The sequence below is a fragment of the Piliocolobus tephrosceles genome, chromosome 16, assembly GCF_002776525.5.
Source record: "Piliocolobus tephrosceles isolate RC106 chromosome 16, ASM277652v3, whole genome shotgun sequence".
NCBI lineage: Eukaryota > Metazoa > Chordata > Mammalia > Primates > Cercopithecidae > Piliocolobus > Piliocolobus tephrosceles.
Genome location: NC_045449.1, coordinates 4401344 through 4411058, shown reverse-complemented (window position 1 = coordinate 4411058; position 9715 = coordinate 4401344). Strand labels below are relative to the sequence as shown.

General features: G+C 45.7%; 1 pseudogene; it reads right to left on the bottom strand.

The window, feature by feature from the left end:
• Nucleotides 1–1111: 1111 nt before the first annotated feature.
• LOC111521235 lies at nucleotides 1112–1429 on the bottom strand (annotated as a pseudogene).
• Nucleotides 1430–9715: the final 8286 nt, after the last annotated feature.

Here is a 9715-nt window from a genome sequence, read left to right as displayed (position 1 = left end):
ACACACACACACACACACACACACACACACACACACACACACACACATACCTTAAAAACCGACAATACAGCCGGGCGCGGTGGCTCAAGCCTGTAATCCCAGCCCTTTGGGAGGCTGAGACGGGTGGATCACAAGGTCAGGAGATCGAGATCATCCTGGCTAACTCGATGAAACCCCGTCTCTACTAAAAAATACAAAAAACTGCCGGGCGCGGTGGTGCGCGCCTGTAGTCCCAGCTGCTCCGGAGGCTGAGGCAGGAGAATGGCGTGAAACCGGGAGGCGGAGCTTGCAGTGAGCTGAGGTCCGGCCACTGCACTCCAGCCTGGGCGACAAAGCGAGACTCCGTCTCAAAAAAAAAAAAAAAAAAAAAAAAAACCGACAATACTTAAGTGTTGCCAAGAATACAGAGCAACTGGAATGTTCATCCCATGCTGGTGGGAAAGCAAAATGGTAGAGTTATTTTGGAAAATAAATTGGTGGATTTCTTGCTGAGTTAACCATATACTTACCATATGACCCGGCAATCTCACTCAGATATTTATCCAAGAAGAATGAAAACATACATCCCCACAAAGGCTTGTACACAAATGCTTATAATGCCTATATTCACTATAGTAAACAATTGGAAACAATCCAGTCTACATGAATGGGTGAATTGATACATTGTGGTACATAGATACAATAAACACTACTCAGCAATAAAAAGAAAAAACAGATGCATGGAATGACATGTATGCTTCTCAAAGGCTTCACGCTAAGTGAAAGAAGATATGAACAAGTACATCTTGTATGATACCATTTACAATATATAAGTCCTCAAAACATGATTTCTTAGGTAAAGACCAACATATACAGATCAAAATCAGATGAGTGGTTGTCAAGGAGCAGAGGTAAGGGGTGGAGCAAAGGGGGACTAGGAAAATGCTCAGTTGTTGGAAATGTTCTTTGTCTTTTTTTTTTTTCAGGTGTTAGAATGAATGTTTTATTGTCATCCAGATGGCATTTGGGTTTATAGTCTTCATACTTTGTATTTTTTTTTTTTTTTTTGGTAAATTAAAAAAATCACAAGTTGTAAATAGCCAATGGCTGGTGATGTTTTCAGAAAACACGATTAGACTAATTCATTCATGGTGGCTTCAAGGTTTTCCTTATGAGCTCCAGAAAGTTCACCCACTTTTTGTCCCTTCTTAAAAAAACTGGAATGTTGGCATGCATTTGACTTCACACTCTGAAGCAACATCCTGACAGTCATCCACATCTGCTTCAAGGAATACCACGTTGGAATACTTTTCAGAGAGGGGATAAAGAAAGGCTTGATCATTTTGCAAGGCCCATACCATGTGGCTGAGAAGTCATCTACTACAAGTTTATCGCCTGTGGCATCCAAGGCTTCCTAAAAAGCAACCTCACTCTCGACCTGCTTCACCATCTTGGCTGCTGAGGTCTGATAAGCGGCTGCCTTTTTTTTTTTCTTTTTAAATAGGAACTGACCGTTTTCATATGTAGCCTGTTACCCCATAATTCTTTAGGATGTTCAAAGTTGGAGTGACCACATGCCTGTCCCTGTTCCTCTTGACACTCAGTAAGCAGCCATCTGAGTAAGTGGAAGTGTGATATTTGCTCCAGGTATTGTGTCAGGAGCCTTAAATCCAGAATTTGCTGGATTGAGTCTTTTAGCCCAATAGTTTGCCACCGTTGCCAGATTTGGGATCATCCAAGGAGAGACCTCAAATCATAATGGGTTGGTGCAGGGCTCCCCCATACTCAAAAAACTGTCCGTGTGTTTTCCGGGCAAAGCGTCTCTTTCTCCTCGAATGCAACAATCTTGGTTACAACTGACGGCCGTGCAATAGATCGGTCCATACACTGATCTAAGAACATCCTGATGGTACAATATGTTGTCATCCGCACTCTACCAGCCACTAGTCTATAACCTGGTCGAGTAGCTCTTTTTCCAGGGACTCAAATTCTGTTGTCAAAGCAAAGACCAGTGATCCCACCCACGGTCTCGAATTAAACCAGTTAGTCGCCAGCCCTGCATTGTAATTGAGTGACAGGTTGGCACCATCCCCGCGTGTTGGTCTTTGGAGAGACACCATCAGGGTCTTGAATCATTTTTGAGCCTGGAGACTATTAGCACGCATTGTGTCCCTCGACTCTGCTACTACGTTGCCCACCCGGTCACAACGGTGCCGAGGGACAGATGATATCTTGAAGGATGTGAGTTCCGGGTCCTTCCCTTTGAGGATTTCACCATACAGTGTTTTGATTTTGTTCTTTCCACTACTGGAATCGCAACACACAACTCCCTGGAGAGTCCTACAGAGCTAAGAGATTCTCACGTAACACCTCAAGCAAAAAGCAGAGAAACACCTAACTTGCTGTGATGGGGTGAGGTGTGATCAATGGGTTGGATCGAGCATCGATTTGGTGCTCTAAATCTCCCACTTCCCCAGTGCCAGGACATGGTTCCTCCACATAGGTTGGGTACTGTCCAAATTTCCCACTTAGCTCAAAGGACTTCCACCCAGGAAATGGTCATGCAGAGGGAGGCTTGGAGCTGTCCACGGGGTCCTCCACGGTGAACTATAGTGTTGGCCCCGGGAGCGATCGGTTCCTTCGTTGTCTTAATTGTGGTGTCAGTTGCTGGCAATATACACAAAAATTGGTGACTTTTACTTTATGTAAATTATACCTCAGTTGGGCACGGCGGCTCATGCCTGTAATCGCAGCACTTTGGGAGGCTGAGGTGGGTGGATCACGAGGTCAGGAGTTCGAGACCAGCCTGACCAATATGGTGAAACCCCGTCTCTACTAAAAATACAAAAGTTACCTGGGCTTGGCAGCAGGCACCTGTAGTCCCAGCTACCTGGGAGGCTGAGGCAGGAGAATCGCTTGAACCCGGGAGGGAGAGGTTGCAGTGAGCCCAGATCGTGCCACTGAACTCCAGCTTGGGTGACAGAGCAAGACCCGTCTCAAAAAAAATAAAGAAAAAAGAAAAAAGAAAAGAAAGAAAGAAAAGAAAAAAGGAAAAAGAAAATCTAGATGCTTTGGGAGGTGGTGGGCAGATTGGTTGACCCAGGAGTTTGAGGCCAGTCTCGGCAACATAGTGAAAACTCATCTCTAGCAAAAAAAAAAAAAAAAAGGTGGACGTGGTAGCTCAGGCCGGTAGTGCGAACTACTTGGGAGGCTGAGGTGGGAGGATCACATGAGCCCAGGACACAGAGGTTGCAGTGAGCTGAGATTGAACCACTGCCCTCCAGCCTGGGAGACAGAGTAACATGCTGTCTCACGAAAAAACAGTGAGAGGTGTGGGGTGGGCTCACATTTGTAATCTTAACACTTTGGAAGGAAGGAGGATCTTTTGAAGCCAGGAGTTTGAGACCAGCCTGGGCAACATAGCAAGACCCCATCTCTACAGAAAATTTAAACATTAGCTGGGCCTGGTGGTACATACCTGTGATCCCAGCTACTCAAAAGGCTGAGGCAGGAGGACCACTTGAACCTAGGAGATCAAGGCTGCAGTGAGCCATGATTGCACCACTGCACTCCAGTGTGGGTAACAGAGCAAGACCCTGTCTCAAAAATAAATACATAAATAAGTAACATTTTAAAGACCTGGAGACAATTCTCGAACTGGCTGAGCTTAGGCACCATGTTTGCCCTTGGCTATATGAGCAGGGAAGATTGAGGAAGGATCTGCTCCCTCAACTTCTGTAGTGGGAGAGAGTGGGGGAGGCAGGCACTGTTATTCACCCTGTTAAATAAATGAGCCGAACCTTGAGCTCTACGTTGTTTACTTCTTCACGACACGACTGCTAGCACAAAAACCCGCAAGAGCTAAACTCAGTTTTTTACACATCCAGCTGCTTTTAATTAAATAGCCCAAATAAATGTATTTCTAGCCACTTAGAGCCTGCCTGCTTTATGTACCCTGCCAGACTGCACCCCACATGTGCTGGCCATAGAGAGTACAAACCCTGGGGCTACAACAGAGCCCAAGCCAGGGCTGCCCTTGGCAGTTCTTTGACCCAGAGACACCCCTCCTCATCTAGACATGTAAACCGCCTCTCTGATACCCCTTTCCCCAGAAGCTCTCTTGTCTTCTCCTCTTTCTGGATGGTGGCCCCGCATCACTATCCTTAGAAGGACTCCCGCTATGGGGGACCTCCCCTCACAAGTAACCCTGTCTCAGAGCCGCCCCAGTAAAGCTCATTGCATGCTACTGCCATCTCGTGGTCATTTTCCTCTAGGTCAGTTCCAAACCCTAGGACTGTTAATGACCTCAACTTCTCTCCCCAGGATTCGACACACAGTAGCAAGGAATAATTCCCTATTAGAAAATCTGGGCTGGGCATGGTGGCTCACGCCTGTAATCCCAGCACTTTGGGAGGCCAAGGTGGGTGGATCACCTGAAGTCAGGAGTTTGAGACCAGCCTGACCAACACGGAGAAACCCCATCTCTACTAAAAAAAAATACAAAATTACCGGGCATGGTGGGGCATGCTTGTAATCCCAGCAACTTGGGAGAGGAAAACTCTGTCAAAAAAAAAAAAAAAAAAAAAGAATAGAAAAGAAAAGGAAAGAAAGAAAGAAAAAAAGAAAAGAAAAATCTGGACTAGGCGTGGCGGCTCACATCTGTAATCCCAGCTCTTTGGGAGGTCAACGTGGGTGGATCACCTGAGGTTGGGAGTTCAAGACCAGCATGACCAGTATGGAGAAACCCTGTCTCTACTAAAACAATACAAAAATGAGCCAGGCGTGGTGGTGCATGCCTGTAATCCCAGCTACTTGGGAGGCTGAGGCAGGAGAATCACTTGAACCTGGGAGACAGAGATTGCAGTGAGCTGAGATCATGCCACTGCATACAGAGTGAGACCCTGTCTCAAAAAAAAAAAAAAAAAAAAAAAAAAAAAAAAAAAAGAAAAAAAAAAAAAGAAAAGAAAAAAGAAAAAAAGAAAAAAGAAAAGAAAGAAAAAGAAAATCTGGATGCTATTAGGGAGAAGAATAGAGGGTAGGCAGCCAGGAACCTGGTTGTGGTGGCACGCAGGTAACGTCTAAGATAAACAAGACTCTCGGCACAAGACAAAGGCTGGGGCCCAAAGGCAGCTAGAATACTTTTGACAAGAGGTAAAAGACAGTGAATAAAGAAGTAGATGCTACCAGGAAAGAGTCACCACAAGCGCCTCATAATTCATCCGTTCTGCTTTAAAAATATTAAGAAAAAAAATTTACAAAGCAATGGCCTCCTACTGGGATTGAACTTCCTTAGTCTGAGTCTTCCTCCTTAGTCCAGGTCTAAGACACACTCTTGCTGAGAGCCAACAGGTCAGGAAAGCACAAATGCCCTCTTTACCTTTGCAGAGTCTTTGAGCCAGGGTGCAATGTGATCCAGCGCTGCTTCTGCCTCCCTGCTCCCGCTTCAAGCTGCAGATGCTGTTTGCTCTAGGGACTCCTAGAAGGCTATGCATCAGTCAGTGTTATTAATTGTAAATGAAAGACACACTTCTGCCTGAGTTAAATAGAAAATAAATTTATGAAAAATCAGTGGGCACAGAAAGTGGATGGGGGGTAGAGATGTTGGAGAGCTAGCTCAGAGGCTATGCAGCCAAGACCAATGCTCAAAATCACGTTGCAGAAATGTCTGGGGAAGGCACCACTGTCTCCACCTCATTTGAGCACCAGCTGCCATGGTTTATATCCCTGACCTTGACCATTAGATACTGTGTTGCCACAACTCTGAGGCAAGATTGTAAAGGTGCACTGCTGTCCCTACCAGGTAAAAGCAAATGACTTTGGGATTCTCTGGTTATTGGAATAAAGAACAAAACATTTGGCCGGGCGCAGTGGCTCATGCCTGTAATCGCAGCACTTTGGGAGGCCAAGGCAGGCAGATCACCTGAGGTCAGGAGTTCGAGATCAGCCTGGTCAACGTGGTAAAACCCCATCTCTACTAAAAATACAAAAATTACCCAGGCATGGTGGCACATGCCTGTAATCCCAGCTACTCGGGAGGCTGAGACAGGAGAATCGCTTGAACCTAGGACGCAGAGGTTGCAGTGAGCCGAGATTGTGCCACTGTGCTCCAGCCTGGGTAACAGAGACGAACTCCATCTCAAAAAATAAATAAATAAATAAACTAAAAAATAAAATAAAATAAAAAAAGAAGAAAGCATTTTCCAGGAGCTATGTTGATTTTCCCCATAAAGAAACACCTAAAGGCCGGGCATGGTGGCTCACGCCTGTAATCCCAGCACTTTGGGAGGCTGACATGGGTAGATCACCTGAGGTCAGGAGTTCAAGACCAGCCTGGCCAACGTGGTGAAACCCTGTCTCTACTAAAAATGCAAAAATTAGCTGGGTGTGATGGCAGGCACCTGTACTCCCAGCTAGTTGGGAGGCTGAGGCAGAAGAATTGCTTGAACCCAGGAGATGGAGGTTGCAGTGAGTCGAGATCGCACCACTGCAATCCAGCCTGGGCAACAGAGCAAGACTCTGTCCAAAAAAAAAAGAAAAAAAAAAAAAAGAAAGAAACACCTAGAACAGCAGCTACAATTTGAGTGACTCTTTTTTTTTTTTTTTTTTTAACTATATCTACTGTTATTTTCCAAGGCCCATCTGTCTTCTGCCTTGTACAAGCCCCTAAATTAAACTCAAGTATGATAGGAATCACTCTTTTTTTTTTTTTGAGACAGAGTTTCCCTCTTGTTCCCTCTTGAACCTGGCAGGTGGAGGTTGCAGTGAGCCGAGATCGTGCTACTGCACTCCAGCCTGGGCAACAGAGCAAGACTCCATCTGGAAAAAAAAAAAGAATGAGGATTTGCCATTTACTAGGGTAATTGTAAACTCAGGAAATGGGAATACCTATGTCTTTCATGGACTATTGGATGCTGACTCCAAGTTAAGAATTTCTGAATGCCATTGTATCGCAACAGGGATCACCTGGAACAATTTTTTTAAAAGTACTTTAACGATATTCTGGTATTTTGGTCACATTGCACAGAGAGAGCTATCTTGCAAGGAAAAGCCACTTTTATCCCCACCCCCAACCCTGCCACATACACATACTTCATTGTCTCTATTCTACAGAGTCAAATCCCAGCATGTCCAAGAGGGCCAATTATAAAGTCAACCTGGGGAAAGGCTTACACACACATGGGGCCCATACTCTTCCTTGTTTCTCGTCTCAGGGTCCTTTCTTGGTTAGAAGGGGCAGCCAGAGACCAGGTGTAGTGGCTCAAGCCTGCAATCCCAGTACTTTGGGAGGCCAAGGCAGAGAGATCAATCTGAGGCCAGGAGTTTGAGACCAACCTGGTCAACATGGTGAAACCCTGTCTCTACTAAAAATATAAAAATTAGCCAGTTGTGGTGGTGGGTGCCTGTAATCCCAGCTACTTGGGAGGCTGAGGCAGGAGAATCGCTTGAACCTGGGAGGCAGAGGTTGCGATGAGCTGAGATCGTGCCATTGCACTCCAGCCTGGGCAACAAGAGCGAAACTCCATCTCAAAAAACAAAACAAAAAACATCATCATGACTGAGACTCACTTTCAGAGAAGCTGATTCAATTGGCGTGGGAGTGGGAGAAACGGAGGGACGAGGATATTGGTGTTTGGGTGTCTTCCAATTGCTATAGGTGATTTGAATTGCAGAAATCACTAGCTAAAGCAGTGGTTCTCAACCTTGCCTGCACATTGAAAACACCTGGGAAGCTTCCAAAACTGATGAAGCTACAATCTAGAGATCCTGATTTCGTTATTTAACTGGTCTGCATAGGTATTAGAATTCTCCAAAGCTTGCCAGGTAATTGTAATGTGTATCTAAGGTTGAGAACCATTAGGAGAAGAGGACAAATGAGGAAATGAATGGAGAAATTAATGAATCTACAGGCTTATGCTTCAGACGTCAAGCCACCCTTTGTGTGTGTGCACGCACACATGCGTATGTCGATTATCCATAATAATCACTGGGGAGACTAAGGCTCACAGAGCAGAGAGAAAGGAATTCATGCTTTTGGAGGGACTGCTCTGTACTAAGCACTGGTCTAGATGCTTTAAATATATTTTCTTTTTTTTTTTTTTTTTTTTCTCGCTCTGTCGCCCAGGCTGGAGTGTAGTGGCACGATCTCCGTTAACTGCAAGCTCCACCTCCTGGGTTCACGCCATTCTCCTGCTTCAGCCTCCCGAGTAGCTGGGACTACAGGTGCCCACCACCACACCCAGCTAATATTTTTGTATTTTTTGTAGAGACGGGGTTTCACCATGTTAGCCAGGATCGTCTCCATCTCCTGACCTCGTGATCCACCTGCCTTGGCCTCCCAAAGTGCTGGGATTACAGGCGTGAGCCCCCACGCCTGGCCACTTTAAATATATTTTGTGTAATCCTCAAAACAACCCTAGGAAGATAAATATTGTTATCCTCATTTTACAGAAGTGAAATCAAGACTCCCAGAGGTTAAACGTCTCTCCTGAAGTCATATATTCAGTTATTAGCAGACATGGGACTAGACCCAGTTCTCCTGAAGCCATTGCCAACCCCCACCCCTACCCTGAGCCCTAAAATGACCGAGTCCATCTGCCCCTGGAGCTACTTTGGCCTGAGCATTATCCCTGGAACCCATCTGCATCTAATTGGAGCTTAGCTGATAGGTCCAGAGCTGCAGGAATGAGAAAGGCCACACTGGGAAATGTTTCCAGAACCCAACCAGTGGAGGTCTTGTCCCAAAGAGCTTGTCAGGACCTAGCTCTAAGAGCAGACAATGTTGGCTGGGCAGGGTGGGGGCCGAAAATAATTCTGCCTGCTGGACAAAAGGAGCAATACTAGGAGTCCAAAGGCCAGACTGAGGCTGGGGCAGGAGATGGGGGCAGCACAGAGCCGTAAGGTTCTCAGATGCCTTTTCTCAGGAAGCACGGACCTTCATTCTGAAATTCCAACCTTCTTACACCATGTTAACAGAAGGTGAAACTGAATTATTTTATGACATACATGTCATAAAATCATAAAAATGGTCATTTTGATTCCCATCTCCCAACCACTGGCAAAATGAGAAGGTGGCAACCCTAGGCTGCTCTATTTGGTTGGTTGGTTGGTTTTTTATTGGTCCAAGAGAAAAAAAAAGGAAACCAAAGGTTTCTCTGGGGAATGAGAGACAGAAACCAGCTCAGGGAAGAAACAGGAGAGAAAGCCGTGAAGACTGCAGGTGTACACTTTTGTTTTAGATTGGAGGCATGGTTCCAGGACTGGCAGTTAGGAAAGCATGTTCTAGACCCTACACCTGGAGCCAGACTTTCTGGGAGGGAAGCCCAGCGATCTGACTGAACAAGCTGCCCCGATGATCGTGACGCACACCAGCCTTAAAGAACCCCTGTACTTGCTTGTGAAGAGGCCACGAGGAAGCGAAAGCAGCTGGAGAACCAGATGGGATGATGGATGATTTGAAGGATGATTTTCATGGTGGTTGTTTTAATGTAGAAAATACATGAGCTTTTTCATTTTTACTTTTTTATTGAAAGACAATATTCATACAGAAAAGTACACGTCATCATTGCCCAACTTGATGCATTTTCACACTCAGGGCACGTGTGTCACCAGCACTCAGATTAAGAAGCAACATCTTGGCCGGGCGTGGTGGCTCACACCTGTAATTCTAGTACTTTGGGAGGCCGAGGCGGGTGGATTACCCGAGGTCAAGAGTTCAAGACCAGTCTGGCCAACATGT